We start from the raw sequence: 15,452 nt of genomic DNA on the forward strand, positions 1-15,452 counted from the left end.
CTTTTCCCAATAGCATCTTCTCCCTTCCTCCCAGAATTTTTTTCAGGGTAAATCCATTTATATTCAGGCCAGGGACTGTCCTAAAGGGAAAATGGAAGGAAGAGGAGGGTCTTAAGGCAGGCCGAGTGGGGTGACCACTTGAGGAGGCGGGGGGCGGGGTGTGTGTGTGACTGCGAGCCAGGCATGATCCACGTTTCAAGCCTGAGGCTCTGGCAAGGGGCTGTACCTGCCCAGAGGGAATGCAGTTTTCTGACTTGTCAGCCCCCAAATGGCACCTATCTCTAGTTCCCTGGAGCTAAGAGCCACCCTACCCGGCATGCCCTTCTTTTGCCAATGGCTTACCTCCCTAACACACAGGCTAGAGCAGGTCCATTAGAGAGCTCAGCCTCTGTACAGTCCAAATGGCCCATCCTCTGCCTGGCCTTGTCCATCAACCTGCTTCCCTGTCTCTCCCTTTCCTGCTCACTCTCAGGTTTGATGAAATCGCTGGGGGCTTTGACCAGCTCCCCCAGGCCCTACATGCTGCCCTCTTGCCCGGGACAGTCCAGCTCCACTCGCCAGCAGAGGAGGTTGAGTCGTACGGAGACCACATCCACGTCACCTACCGAATGCCTGACCCTCTGCAGACCGGGGCACGTCTGACCGCCGATTACCTGATTTTAGCCACCACAGCCAAGGCTGCCTGACTCCTCTGTTTCAGGCCACCTCTCTCCCATGGCGACTGGGACGCACTGCGATCCGTCCACTACAGCAGTGCAACCAAAGTGATCCTGACCTGCACGCAGCATTTCTGGGAGCACAAAGGGATCTTAGGGGGAAAGTCCAGCACCGACCAGCCTTCTCTTCATCTTCTATGCCAACCACATCTTCCCCAACGGCACAGGGGTCATCCTGGCCTCCTATACCCTGGATGATGACTCCTCTTTCTTCGCTGTCATGGACGTGCCCGGGCAATTGATATTGTCCTGGACGACCTGGCAGTAGTCCATGATCTCCCCAAGGAGGAGGTGTGGGCCCTGTGCCCCTATTCCACGGTCAAGCATTGGAGCCAGGACCCCTACTCCATGGGCGGCTTTGCCTCCTTCACTCCCCACCAATATGTAAACTATGCCCAGGAACTCTGCAAGCCAGAAGGACAGGTCCACTTTGCTGGGGAGCACACAACCCTGCCCCCCAGCTGGATTGACACAGCAATCAAATCAGGACTCAGGGCAACACAGAACATCCAAGAGGCTGTGGGCATGGCTTTGACCAAGGACCCCAGAGACCCAAAAGAACCCCACTCCAAAATGGAGCTACAGCTACACCTGAAACACAATACTGTAAATCAACTATACTTCAATTAAAAAAAAAAAAAGGAGCTATAGCCAACTTTACGACACCAGGAATTGGAGTAACTCTGGTCACCATGGTCCACCAGGAAAGGTCTCAAAATCCACTCTCTCACTTTATCTCCACCTTTTTCCAAAGATGCCAACCAAGAGGTGCCACATAAGGCCAAGGAACAGAGTCCATCTAATATTTGGCCACCCATGACCTTGGATTTATTGGCAATGTCTCAACGACAACAACGTGTGATATAGTGATTAAAACAGTAAAGCATTCATTAAGTTTAAGGCAATCACTAAGTGTTTTACCTACATTCTGGGCGGCATCGAAATAATTATAGAATTGAGTGCTGAGAGTTAGGGAGGGCTTTGATTTCCAAGGACCTTGTCTGGGGTCCTTGGCTCCTCTGTTATTCCTTTAATCTGAGTCTAGTCCTACCTCCCCTCCCCACGTCTACTCCTCCATCTCCCGTGACTGTGAATTTTAAGAGAAGTTGGGGACTTAGATGGAGGCAACCTTGTGGCCAGCAACATGCTCAATGCTTTTCCACATTATTAAAGCAACCCCCAGTGTACATATTCTAATATTACTCCATTTTATAGATGAGGAAAACTGATTTTCCAAGAGGTTAAATAACTTGCCTGCGGTCACAAATGCTGGTCCAGAGGGATCAAAACCTAAGTCATCTAACCCCAAACCTTCTTGCTTCTACACTCAGTGGCTCTGTCTTATTCTTCTTTGTATTCCTGAAACAACAATTCACATTGTTGACATTCAGCGATGAATATGTTGAATGCTCGAGTGATAGAAGTTCTCAGAATGCACAGCATCAAAACTGCATGGTCTGCCCTCCATCCTTTTCCTATCCCCCTGGATCTTCTTTGCCTGGCAGCGCTGAGGGGTGAGGAGGCAGATAGATGGAGTCAATATTGATGAGAACTTTCAGGCAGACAGATGCATGAGGTCTAAAGAGGCCCATCATTTGGCAGTGACCTGGCCTGAATTATGTCCCTAAAGGACCTCTTGGAAGTATGAGTAATCACCCAGAGGGTCACAAGAAGGGGCCAGGTGATTATGAGGTTAAAGGAGAGTTCATCACCAAAGGCAAAAATGTACCTTCAGAACCAGCTGAGAAAGTGCCATTCTCTTTAGAGTCTGAGGCTAGGACAGAACAACAAGGTATCCAAGAACCCTCCTCCAGCTGGGAGGGTCTGGGATCTTATCCTACTTGTAAGCTAACAAGTTAGCTTGCCACAGTTTCATGGATGCTGGCAGAAGACTCATGGGTCAGAGGCAAAGGATTTTATTACTCATGCACAGCAAGTAGCATGAGCACCCCAAGCCACCAAGTCCCAATGGGGGCAACGCAGAGGTACCCAGGTAGACACCATGCATTTAGTGGCGTTGCATTGCAGCTGAGGAACACTGAACTCAGAAAATTGACCAGTTGTATAGCAAGCAGTAAGCGTTTGTGGGGGGTGAGTAGGAGGTGGGGGAGGAGGCATTATCTCATCCCTCAACGTTGCTCACTAAAACACAGCTCTGAGAAACAGCCCGAGCAAAGAGCAGTCAGGGCCTTGCATTTTAAGCATATCCAACAGGAATGTGCAGAGACACTCAGGCCTCATTGGTGATTGACTTTCCCAACATTGACGGACCCATACCTCAACCACTTCCCTACATGGTGTGGCTTCTATCTCCTTCCTCGTGTTCACCTCCGTAGGGGCTGGCACCCCCAGTCTCACTGAGTCCCCAGTCTATCTCACTGTACACATGAAGTTCACATGGATTAAACAACCACTCTGACAGTGGCTCTGAAATCTGGTGAATCAGACCCAAATCCTGCCTTTGGTGAACTTGGAGACAAGCTTAGGGACTGTCTTATTCCATAAGGGCTGCTATAACAAAAATATAATAAACTGAGTGGCTTATAAACAATAGACATTTATTTCTTATAATCTTGGAGTCTAGAAAATCCAAGATTAAGGTGCCAGCAGATTCAGCAGATTTGGGCCTGCCTACTGGGACCCCAGTTTCTTGCTGTGTCCTCACACAGTGGCAGGAGCAAGGGAGTTCTCTGGGGTCTTTTTTATAAGGGCACTAATGACATTCATGAGGGCTCATCCCTCATGAACTAATCACCTCCCAAATTGCCACCTCTGACTACCATCATATTGGGGATTAGGTTTCAACATAAGAATTTGGGGGGGCAACAAAAATGTTCAGTCCATAGCAGGGACTATGACACATGTTCAAATAAGTGTGACAAGTGACAGATGATGGTGTTTGTCAGAAATAAAATAGGAAAAACCTTGGGATGCCAGAGGTGGGCTTCTTCCTGGATTATATCTGCTGAAGGCTGATATCATCCATTATGTAGGGAGCATGTAACAATCAAGATACAGAGCTATTTCATCAACACAAAGATCTCCCTCTTGCTATGCCTCTGTAGTCACCTCCACCCCACTCCCTACCCCCCAATAAACACAATCCCTAGCAACAACTAATCTGTTTTCAGTCACTATAATCTTATCATTTGTAGAATCTTATATAAATAGAATCATGCAGTATGTGACCTTTTGAGATTGACTTTTTCACTCTACATAATTCCCTGAGGTATATCCAAGTTGTATCCTGCATTGATAGTTTATTTGTTGTTAGTGCTGAGTAGCATTCTGTGGTATGGTGGTACCACCATTTGTTTAACCATTCACCTATTGAAGGGCATTTCAGTTGTTCCCTGTTTCCCTGTCTTTTGGCTGTTACAAATAAGGGTGCCAAGAACATTTGTGTACAGGTTTTTCTGTGAATATCAGCTTTCACTGCTCTGGGATAAAGGCCTAAGTATGTAATTGTTGGGTCATATGGTAAGTTCATGTTTAGTTTTGTAAAATATTGTCAGACTCTTTCCTAAATGGCTATACCATTTACATTCCCACTAACAATGAATAAGTGATCTACTTTCCCTTCATCCTCGCTAGCACTTGGTGTTATCACTGCTTTTTATTTTAGCTATTCTGAAAAGTTTGTGGTGATATCTCATTGTGATTTTAATTTGCACTTCAATAACGTTGAACATAAATGTCTTGTCATGTCATTTGCTCATTTTCTAATTGGATTGTTTGCTCTTTTACCATTGAGTTTTGAGAGTTCTCTATTATATCCTAGATATAAGCCCTTTGTCAGATATGTCGTTTGCAAATTTTTTTTCCTGTTTGTTGCTTGTCTTTACATCCTCTTAACAAGGTCTTTTGCAGAATAAGTTTTTCATTTTGATGAGGTCCAATTTAATATTTTCTTTTGTGGATCATGTTTTTATTGTCATTTCTAAGACCTCTTCACTAAGCCCTAGGTCCTAAACGTTTTCTCCTGTTTTCTTATAAAGTTTTTATAGTTTTATGTGTTACATTTAAATCTATGACTCATTTTGAGTTGATTTTTGTGTAAGGTGTGAGCAATTTTTCAAATAAGTTGTATTATTCTTCTACTAATAAGTTTTATATACTCATGGTAGAAAAATCAGCAAATGCATGACATTACAGCAAAGAAAATTTAAATTTTTCATAATCCTACCACGTACAGAAAATCAGTTACATTTAGATGTATGTCTTCCCAGCTCTTAAAAAATCCTTTGTTTTTTATTTTTAGATTCCTTCCAATTCCTTTTGAAGATGAGGGAAGATTTCAAAATGAAACTTAAAGGTTAGATGGATTTTCATTCTCTTTCTTCTTCATCCTTTGATTGGCCAGTTTTATAGATGAGAAAACTAAAGCTTAGAGAGGATAGACATCTTGCCTTCTGAAAAGTCCAGTCAGAACTTGAACTCAGCTCAACCTGACCACCAGCCATCATTCACCATGCTATACTCCACACAAGGCTAGATTACAAAAAAAGCCAACTGCTAGCACACAGAAAAGCAGAGGCAAAATTATTTGTCCAAGGCCTGGGGTCGTTTGGCAAGCCCGCTTGTAACTAATATGGAGGTAGAATATATCCTAACAGCTCTGGCCTGGAGCGCTAAAAAAGGTACCCAGGGAGAAATGAATACTTTGAAAAACAACAAATTAAGCATAGAGGGTCAAAATATTATACAACTATTAAGATAGAACTTAAGTGTGACCAGTGTTTTTATTATTAAAGTAGATTATTTTCCACAGGTGTCACAATAGAAAAATGGGCAGGGAAAATTTCTAGAATAAAAACGTTTAAAAAGCAGCTATAAAAGATATTTTGGGAACAATTAGGGGAAATTTGCACGTGCACTGGTATCTGATGATGACAAGTTAACGTTAATTTTCTCAGGTGTGACATGGAGTAGTGTAATACTGTCTGCAACTTTCAAATGGATGGGAGGCTGGGGAAGCTCTATCTGTCTAGAGAGAAAGAGAAAATGTGGCAAAATATTAACTTATGTCGTATGTAGGTAGAAAGAACACCGGTGTTCGTTGGGTCATTGTTTTAATTATTTCAATTTACTTTCAAAATAAAAAGGTAGATGTTGGGGTGGGAGAGAATCTCCTGACTTCTTTTCATAGCAAAACTTGTCTGAGCCATTGTCAGGAGCTAAGACCTTCCTGAGTCCCCCCTCTAGATGACATCTGCCATTCTAATGGTAGTTTGGGCATTCGGGGAGATTTTTTTTGACCCTGGGCATTGGAAGACTGGCACTTGTGGCAGCACCAGGGTTTTCTTTTGGGATCATTTAGTGCTGTCCACAATGTTCTTCCCTTCCTAATTAAGGTATTGTAGGTATAGGACAATGATTCACACACAGCTAGCACCCGTTAACCAGAGTAACTCTCACCTCTGGTAATTCCTTTCTCCCAAAAAGAAAGCAAATACTGTATTTTTGAGGTTAAGTTGAAACAAAAACAGAGCTTTCCCTGACCGGGAATCGAACCCGGGCCGCGGCGGTGAGAGCGCCGAATCCTAACCACTAGACCACCAGGGAGCACATGAGAGCAGCTTCTACATCGGGCTAGACTAAGTGTAAAAGGTGTGACGTAAACTGGGTTCGTGAATATGATTACATGAACCTCGGGTACTTAGACCGCCTCCCTCTTCCACCTAGACAGTCTCTTGGCCACTGTAAATCCGAGAAAACAGGCAGTGGAGAACAGCAGGAACGGTAAAGTCTGAATATGGCCGCCTTCTCAGAAAACAGGAAAAAAAAAACAAAAAAAAAACCGCCAGTAGCGCGGGGGAAATGCGCTTAAGTATGTTAGCCAGCCTAGCCGAAAGTGGTAAAAAACGCCTGTCAGAAGTGGGATTCGAACCCACGCCTCCATTCGGAGACCAGAATGCCCACAGGGAAGGTACACACCTTGAGTCTGGCGCCTTAGACCACTCGGCCATCCTGACACGCTGTGAGCTGTTTACTCATAGAGAGCCTGCTTCCTGCGGCAGTCTGCTGCGCGGCCCCGCCTCACGGTCCGGGCGGGCTGTTGCTGGATCCGCCCGGCCAGGGCGAAGGAGAACCGCCTGCTGGGCGCCGGCCGCCAGCCGCGGAGCTCTTGGAGGACACCGGGCACTCCGGAGTGCCCAGCCTCGCTCTCCCGGGCGAAGCCAGAAATCGAGCCGGATCTCCAGAAGCAAGGACAATCCCTCTAGAAAACCAGAGGGGTTAGTGCCCACCCGGCCCAGCAAAGGAGGGAAACTATAGCAGCAAAGGCAAAGAGAAAGCGCCAGGATGCAGCCCACCCGGGCTACCCGCCACTGCCAGATCCCGGGTCCCCGCCACACATTCCTGGCCCTAGCTTCGAAAACTGGCTAGACGAGTGAATACAAGGAAAGCACTGGAATGTACGCTTGCCACAGAGTAAGCGACAGTGATTACTGTTGTTATTTCAAAATTATTAGGGCTTTCTGCGTTATTGTCCCTGGCATACCCATCCTCTTAAGGTGCACCCCTCTTCCTCTGCCAAGTCCCCCAGCCGTGGTTAGAGATAATGGGGAGATCAGTGTTCAAGAAAAAAAATTCATTCATGACACTTGTCAAAGCACTGTAAGGAAGACTTTATTCAAGGGAGGAGTTATCAAGATATGTGTAGGTACCACTGCACCAGGGTCTTGCAGTGGGGGAGGAGAGATTAGACTCAGCTCTGAGTACAACAAGAGAGAGTGGAAATTTATAGCCAAAGAGAGAGGTTGGGGGGGGGGGGCGTCATTGGATGGAAAATTACTAAGGGGGGGATTCTGTACAAACCGATCTAACAGGGTTCTTGCTGAAGGTAGGCCAGAATATCAGATATCACCTGGCAGATGGTAGAGGACAAGGAGCCCCATTATATATTCAGGGTGATCATATATCAAGGATGGGGCATTCTGGTTAAACATATTTAGCAGGATTCTTGCTAAAAATGGACATTGTTGAGAGAAACATGGAAGTCCGAAAGACAGGCCTAGTTTAAAAAGAGTTCAGGGGAGCAGTTAACAAAAGAGTGCAAAGATAGCAAGAGTGCTTTAGCATCAAATGGAAAGACCCCACTCCTGTGCTCCAGACCACATACCGTTCACTCACTCATTCATTCATTTGTTCATTGAGTCGTTATTGATATAGCAGTGAACAAAGTCCCTGCCCTGGCAAGCTGACTGCCGGTGAAGGGAACAGTCAGCACAAACAAACATACAGGCTGTAAGGACAAAACAAAAGCAGGGCAATGAGATGGTGGAGGTCTATTTTTAGACCGGCTTGATCAAGTAAGACCTCACTGCAGTGACTTTTTCTAAAAATAATTTTCGAAAAGTAAAACACATGACTCCCATGCAAATATATGAATGATGCACATGTATCAAGATTTTACTCAACTCATTAATGAGGGGCTCTGTAAGATGTTATAACCAATTCAAAGGAGATTTTGAAGACATCATTTTTAAAAATTTTTTTTATGGCTGCGTTGGGTCTGCATTGCTGCATGCAGGCTTTCTCTAGCTGCAGCGAGCAGGGGCTACTCTTCGTTGCGTTGCGCGGGCCTCTAATTGCAGTGACCTCTCCCGTTGGGGAGCACGGGCTCTAGACATGTGGGCTTCAGCAGTTGTGGCTCGTGGGCTCAGTAGCTGTGGCTCATGGGTTCCAGGGCGCAGGCTCAGCAGTTGTGGCACACGGCCTAGTTGCTCTGCGGCATGTGGGATCCTCCCAGACCAGTGCTCGAACCCGTGTCCCCTCACATTGGCAGGCAGACTCCCAACCACTGTGCCATCAGGGAAGTCCCCCATTATTCTTTTAATAGTCAGCCAAAGGAATGTTGAAAAGAGATTGCTAACAGATGCAAGATAGGTTAATATATTAAGGGTATAATAAACTGTGATGTTTAAGGTATGGTCACTACTTTGGGGTTGTTTTTTTCCACCAGAGATAAATCAGGTGCATCTCTTGACAAATTTTACTTGTATTGCTATAAATAGGAACCTTTGGCCTTGCACTCAGACAGAAACCATTTGCATTACTATCGGTTTTCTACAGGTTAATTTCTACCCATATGGAATTGTGAAATAAAGTCAGTAGAAGCCAATCAAAGGTGCACATGGAATCAGATAATCCCCAAAAGATCTGCTAGACAATGCTAAGCTGTAAGGACACCTAGTGTCCAAGAGAATCAGAGCTGAATAACAGTTAAAGCATTAAAAACATATTTTATCCAGGAACTATTGCAATAGGGGAAAAGAGACCTTATATAATAGAACTGGGCTCAATTCCAAATACAGCAAGGAAAGGTGGGGATTTCTGGCTAAGGAGCACGGTGGGGTCTCTGGATGGAAAATGGCTAAGAAGAGACATCAAGAGTAGAGAGATTCTTGCTAAACTGATTTAATAGGATTCCTGCAGGCCTGGGTCATCAGATATCACCTGGAGAATGGTGGGGATGAGGAACTTGATTAGCTGTGGAGGGTGATCAGGTATTAGAGGTGGGGGGATCCTCACTAGACTAACTAGCAGGATTCTTATTAAAATTAGACTCTACAAGGCAGGACATGGAAGCGCAAGGTCAAGGCCTAGTTGAAAAGAGGGCTCAGAGGAGCCTGACTAAATTTTGCTCAAAGAGGGAACTTTTGTCACACTAATAATCTCTTTTCTATTTTCAAGTTTTGGATAATCATTTCTTTCACATTGGAGCCTTAACTGAAGGGAGGACATAAGCATTGAGAGAAGGGGAGGGATATTTTCCCTCCCCTGACAATAATATCCTAATTTCTCTGGTGGCCTACTTGGCCTTCAGGAACGTCTGACCAGCCTGACCTTACCTCACAGTCTCCCATGTACCCCAGTGAGCTAGCTGCTTTTTCCTCAACATGCTTGATCTGCCTTCATTCCTTCTAGCTCACCCAGAAAATCCTCTGAGACCCTGGAGGGTAAGGACTAGGGATACACCAGAGAAGAAAACAAAATGTCTGCGCTCAAGAAGCTCACGTTCCAGCAAAGAAAGATGGAAAATAAACAAAATAATTATATGTGGGGAGTGATAAGTACTGTGAAGAAAAATAGAGAAAGAAGGGTAGAGAGAGATGTAAGTGGTTCAGAAGGCCTCTCAGGATGTGGCTTTTGAGCAGACATTTGAAGAGAGTCAGGGAGCAACCAGATAGAATATCTGTGGAGAGAGAGAACAGATGCAAAGGCCAGAAAGGAGTGCAAAACAGACAATGTGGCTGGAACTGAATGAGAGGGCCTGGTGCCAGCCTGAGTGAAGAGGAGAGCTGAGGTTTGGTAAGATATGGCCTGCTTTCCAAGGATCCTCTGCCTGCTATATGGAGAGTGGACTGCAGAGTGCATGAATGAAGCAGGGAGAAGAGTTGAGAAGCTAGTGCAAGCTCCCTTGGATGGACCAGGGGAACAGCAGGCCAGGTGGTGAGAGATAGTTGAATTCTGGATATATTTCTAAGATGGAGCCAATAAGATTTGTTGATGCACAAGAAGTAAAGAAGTGGCGTGTACCTAGAGGAATTTGGGTCTGAGCAATTGGCTAATAGGGAAGGCAGGGAGGAGGCAGACTGTGGAGGAGGGAGAGTATTGTTTTTGATCTTCAAGTTTAAGTTGCCTGTTGGTCATCACTAATCATTAGAGAAATGCAAATCAAAACTACAGTGAGGTATCACCTCACACCAGTTAGAATGGGCATCATCAGAAAATCTACAAACAACAAAGGCTGGAGAGGGTGTGGAGAAAAGGGAACCCTCTTGCCCTGTTGGTCAGAATGTAAATTGATACAGCCACTATGGAGAACAGTATGGAGGTTCCTTAAAAAACTAAAAATAGATCTACCATATGACCCAGCAGTCCCACTACTGGGCATATGCCCTGAGAAAACCATAATTCAAAAAGACCCATGCACCCCAATGTTCATTGCAGCACTATTTACAATAGCCAGGACATGGAAGCAACCTAAGTGTTAATCGACAGACAGATGGATAAACAATATGTGGTACATATATACAATGGAATATTACTCAGCCATAAAAAGGAACGAAATTGGGTCATTTGTAGAGATGTGGATGGATCTAGAGAGTGTCATACAGAGTGAAGTAAGTCAGAAAGAGAAAAACAAATATCATATATTAACGCATATACGTGGAACCTAAAAAAATGGTGCAGATGAACTGGTTTGCAGGGCAGAAATAGAGACACAGATGTGGAGAACAAACGTATGGACACCAAGGGGGGAAAGTGGCGGGAGGTGGGCGGGTGGTGTGATGAATTGGGAGATTGGGATTGACATATATACACTAATATGCATAAAATGGATAACTAATAAAAACCTGCTGTATAAAAAAATAAATTAAATTAAAAAAAATTTTAAATGCCTGTTAGAGGAGTCAAGTAGCAGATAGATACAAGCATCTGGAGTACAGTGGGAGATATGAAGTGGAAGGTCATTGGCCAATAAATTGTATTTATTTGTATCCCTGCCATAAAACAGGGAATTCGCTGGCAGTCCAGTGGTTAGGACCCTGCGCTCCCACTTCAGGGGACACGGGTTCGATCCCTGGTCGGGGAAATAAGGTCCCGCGTGCTGCCTGGGGCAAAAAAAAAAAAAGGCATAAAACAGGATGAGCTCACCTAGAAAGTAGGTATAGAGGCCAAAGGCTGAGCCCTGGGACATTCCAATAAGTTGAGAAAGAGGAGGAAGCAGCATAGTAGGCTGAGAAAGAATGGCCAGTGGGAAAGAAAGAAAAAGAGGACACTGTGGTGTTGTAGAAGCCATGTGGAGAAAGAGGGTAGAGGAAGAGAAAAGTGATCAACCGTCCAATGCTGCTGAGAGTGCCTTGAGAGCCCAGTGGAGCAGGGTTCTGGTGAGTTTGGAGGACAGACTGGAGGTGACGACAGTACATATTGATGCCCTTTGGGAGGTGTTCTGCCCTAAATGGCATCAGCAATACGGAATGCTAGCTGCAGGAGACCACAGAATCAAGGTTTGGGTTTGTCTGAAAACAGACATTACATAATGTGTTGTACTGATGGCAATGATCCTGTGTTGTTATACTTCTTAGCATTCTCTGGACCCCTCTGGCCGTGTGGTGAAGACTACTTCTCATGGTTTTTGTTTGTTTAAAAAAAAAAAAACTGAGGAGGGACTTCCCTGGTGGCACAGTGGTTAAGCATCCACCTACCAATGCAGGGGACATGGGTTCAAGCCCTGGTCTGGGAAGATCCCACATGCGGCAGAGCAAGTAAGCCCCTGAGCCACAACTACTGAGCCTGTGCTCTAGAGCCCGCGAGCCACAACTACTGAGCCCGCATTCCACAACTACTGAAGCCAGTGCACCACAACTACTGAAGCCCGTGCGCCTAGAGCCCGAGCACCGCAAGAAGAGAAGCCACTGCAATGAAAAGCCTGCACACCGCAACGAAGAGTAGTCCCCACTCGCCGCAACTAGAGAGAGCCCGCGCACAGCAATGAAGACCCAACACAGCCATAAATAAATAAATACATTTATTTTAAAAAAAACTGAGGAGAATTGATATAACATAAAATTAACTATTCAAAGTAGCATTTAGTACATTCACTATGTTGTACAACCACTATCTCCAAAATATTTTCATCATCACAAAAGCATACCTTGTACCTGTTAAGCAGTTACTCCCTGTCTTAGTCAGCTTGGGCTCCTGTAATAAGATACCATAGACTGGATGGCTTAATAAAAATTTATGTTCTCATGGTTCTGAGGGCCCCACCCTCATGAACTTGTCTTAACCTAATTAGCTCCCAAAGTCCCCATCTTAAAATACCATCACATTGGGGAGTAGGGCTTCAACATGTAAATTTGGGGTGGCACAATTCAGTCCCCAGCACTCCCCGTTCCTCCCTTCCTCTAGCCCCTGGCAACCACCAATCTGCTTAATATCTCTGTGAATATACCTATTCTGGACATTTCATATAAATGGAATCATATTATATACAATCTTTTGTGCAGGGCTTCTTTCACTTAGCTCACACACCAAGTAAGTGTGCATCCATATTGTAGCATGTATCATTACTTCATTCCTTTTCGTGGCTGAATAATATTTCATTGTATGAATATATCACAATTTGTCCATTGATAGACATTTGGGCAATTTTAGCTATTATGAATAGTGCTCCTATAAACTGATGTGTACATGTGTTTAAGTACCTGTTTTCAATTCTTTGGGTAAATACCTAGGAATAGAATTGCTGGGTTATTGGTAATTCTATTTTGGGTCATTAGAATATATTTTCCACAGTTGTTGAACAATTTACATTCCCACTGGCCATGTATGAGGATTCCAATTTCTCCTATTCCCTCCCCAGCTGCTTTTTTTTTTTTTTTTGATTATAGCCACCCTCCTGGGTATGAAGTGGTGCCTCACTGTGCATTTCCCTAAAGACTAATATATTTTCATGTGTTTGTTGGCCATTTGTATGTATTCTTTGGAGAAATGGCTATTTCTTTGTCCATTTAAAAACTTGGGTTGTTTGTCTTTTTGTTATTCAGTTGTAAGAGTTCTTTGTATATTCTGGATGCTAGACCTTTATTAGCTATACGACTTGCAAATATTTTTTTCCATTCTGTAGGGTGTCTTTTCATTCTTCATGATGTCCTTGATGCACAAAATTTTTTAATTTTGATTACATGTAATTTATCTATTTTTCTTTTGTTGCTCATGCTTTTGGTACCCTAAGAATCCATTGCCAAATTGGAGGTCATAAAGATTTATCCCTATTTTTCCTAATAGTTTTATTATTTTATCTCATATTTATGTTGTTGATCTATTTTGAGTTAATTTTTGTGTGTGGTATGAGGTAGGGGTCCAACTTCATTCTCTGCATGTGGATATCCAGCTGTCTTAACACCATTTGTTTAAGAGACTATTCTTTCCTCATCATTCAAAATCCATTGACCCTAGATATATGGGCTTATTTCTGGGCTCTCAATTCCATTCCAGTGGTCTCTATGTCTATCTTTATTCTAGTACCACACTGTCTTGATAATTTTTTTATAGTTTTGTAATAAGTTTTGAAATCAGGAAGTGTGAGTCCTCCAATTTTGTTCTTTTCTTCAGGATTGTTGAGGCTATTTGAGGGCCCTTGTAATTATAGATGCATTTGAGTATTGGCTTTTCCATTTCTGAAAAAAAAAAAAGCCATTGGAATTTTGTTACAGATTACATCACTTTGGGTAGTTTTGACTCTTAACAATATTGTGTTCCAGGCAATGAATATGGGGTATATTTCCATTTATTTATGTCTTTAACTTATTTCAGTAATGTTTTTTTAGTTTTCAATGTAGAAGTCTTTCACCTTTCTGGTTAAATTTATGCATAGGTATTTTATTCTTTGGGGGCTACTGTAAATGGAATTTTCTATTGTAAATGAAATTGCTGGTGTATAGAAACACAACTGAATTTTGTGTTTTGATCTTGTACTCTACAATTTTGCCAAACTAAACTTGTTAGTTCTAATAGTGTGTGTGTGTGTGTGTGTGTGTGTGTGTGTATTCATTGGGATTTTTAATATATAGGATCATGTCATCTGTGATGACAGAAAGTTTTACTTCTTCCTTTACAATTTTGATGCCTTCTCTTTCTTTGTCTTGCCTAATTGCTTTGGCAAGAATTTCTTAGCACAATATTGAATAACTGTGATGAAAGTGGACATTTTGTCTTGTTTCTGATCTTAGAGGGAAAGCTTTCAGTCTTTCCCCATTGGCTATGCTGTTAGCTGTGGGGTTTTCATACATGCCCTTTATCATGTCAAGGAAGTTCCCTCACAATGTTTTTATATTTTATTTTTCTGGCTGCGTTGGGTCTTCATCGCTGCACGTGGGCTTTCTCTAGTTGCGGCGAGTAAGGGGCTACTCTCCATTGTAGTGCGTGGGCTTCTCATTGCGGTGGCTTCTCTTGTTGCAGAGCACGGGCTCTAGGCACACAAGCTTCAGTAGTTGCAGCACACAGGCTCAGTAGTTGTGGCTCATGGGCTCTAGAGTGCAGGCTCAGTAGTTGTGGTACACGGGCTTAGTTGTTCCGCCACATGTGGTATCTTCCCGGACCAGGGATCCAACCAGTGTCCCCTGCATTGGCAGGCGGATTCTTAATCACTGCACCACCAGGGAAGTCCCCCTCACAATGTTTTTAAATACATAAGACAAAATACATAGAGTTACAAAGGAAACTAATTATGTTGAAATTGTTATCAAAATACTAAAATTAATTTGTGCTATAGTAATATGTGTGCTTATTTATTAACACATTAAATAACGAGATATAGTAGCATTTTGAGTTAGTGATAAATATAAATGACATTCTGAAATATCTGCAACAACTGTAACATGGTATGAAAATATCTATGATTTTTATTTGCGACAGTAGGTCCTGCTAATACTACTGTAGTTTGTTGTCTCCATTGTTAATGGAAAGAGATGCTCAATTTTAGCTAGAGTTTAGTGAAGATAAAGTTGTAAATTGTTAGCCATCCAAATTCATGGCCCCCTGAATTCTACCCACTGGAATCCCAAGTTAAGAACCTCTCAAGTTGGGAGAAAATTGGTGATAGAAAAAACGGACATGACTGGGATGGAGGTGTGGGGAAGCAGCAAGCTGTTGTGCCCAGGGAAGTGTTGGCCTCAGATTTCCACATAAATGTTACAGGGACAGTAGCAAAGATTTCTTGCC

The 15,452-nt window shown here is 43.4% G+C and overlaps 2 non-coding genes across 2 annotated transcripts; both read right to left on the minus strand.

Annotated features, from left to right (window-relative positions):
* Nucleotides 1-6,209: 6,209 nt before the first annotated feature.
* TRNAE-CUC lies at nt 6,210-6,281 on the minus strand. The gene has a single exon. It is a non-coding gene; the product is annotated as a tRNA-Glu (tRNA).
* Nucleotides 6,282-6,585: 304 nt separating this feature from the next.
* On the minus strand, nt 6,586-6,691 carry TRNAL-CAA. The gene is made up of 2 exons: nt 6,654-6,691; nt 6,586-6,631 (listed from the first exon to the last, which is right to left on the minus strand). It is a non-coding gene; the product is annotated as a tRNA-Leu (tRNA).
* Nucleotides 6,692-15,452: the final 8,761 nt, after the last annotated feature.

The sequence above is a fragment of the Monodon monoceros genome, unplaced genomic scaffold (genome assembly GCF_005190385.1).
Source record: "Monodon monoceros isolate NGI ecotype Baffin Bay Population unplaced genomic scaffold, NGI_Narwhal_1 Super_Scaffold_12, whole genome shotgun sequence".
NCBI classification, from domain to species: Eukaryota; Metazoa; Chordata; class Mammalia; order Artiodactyla; family Monodontidae; genus Monodon; species Monodon monoceros.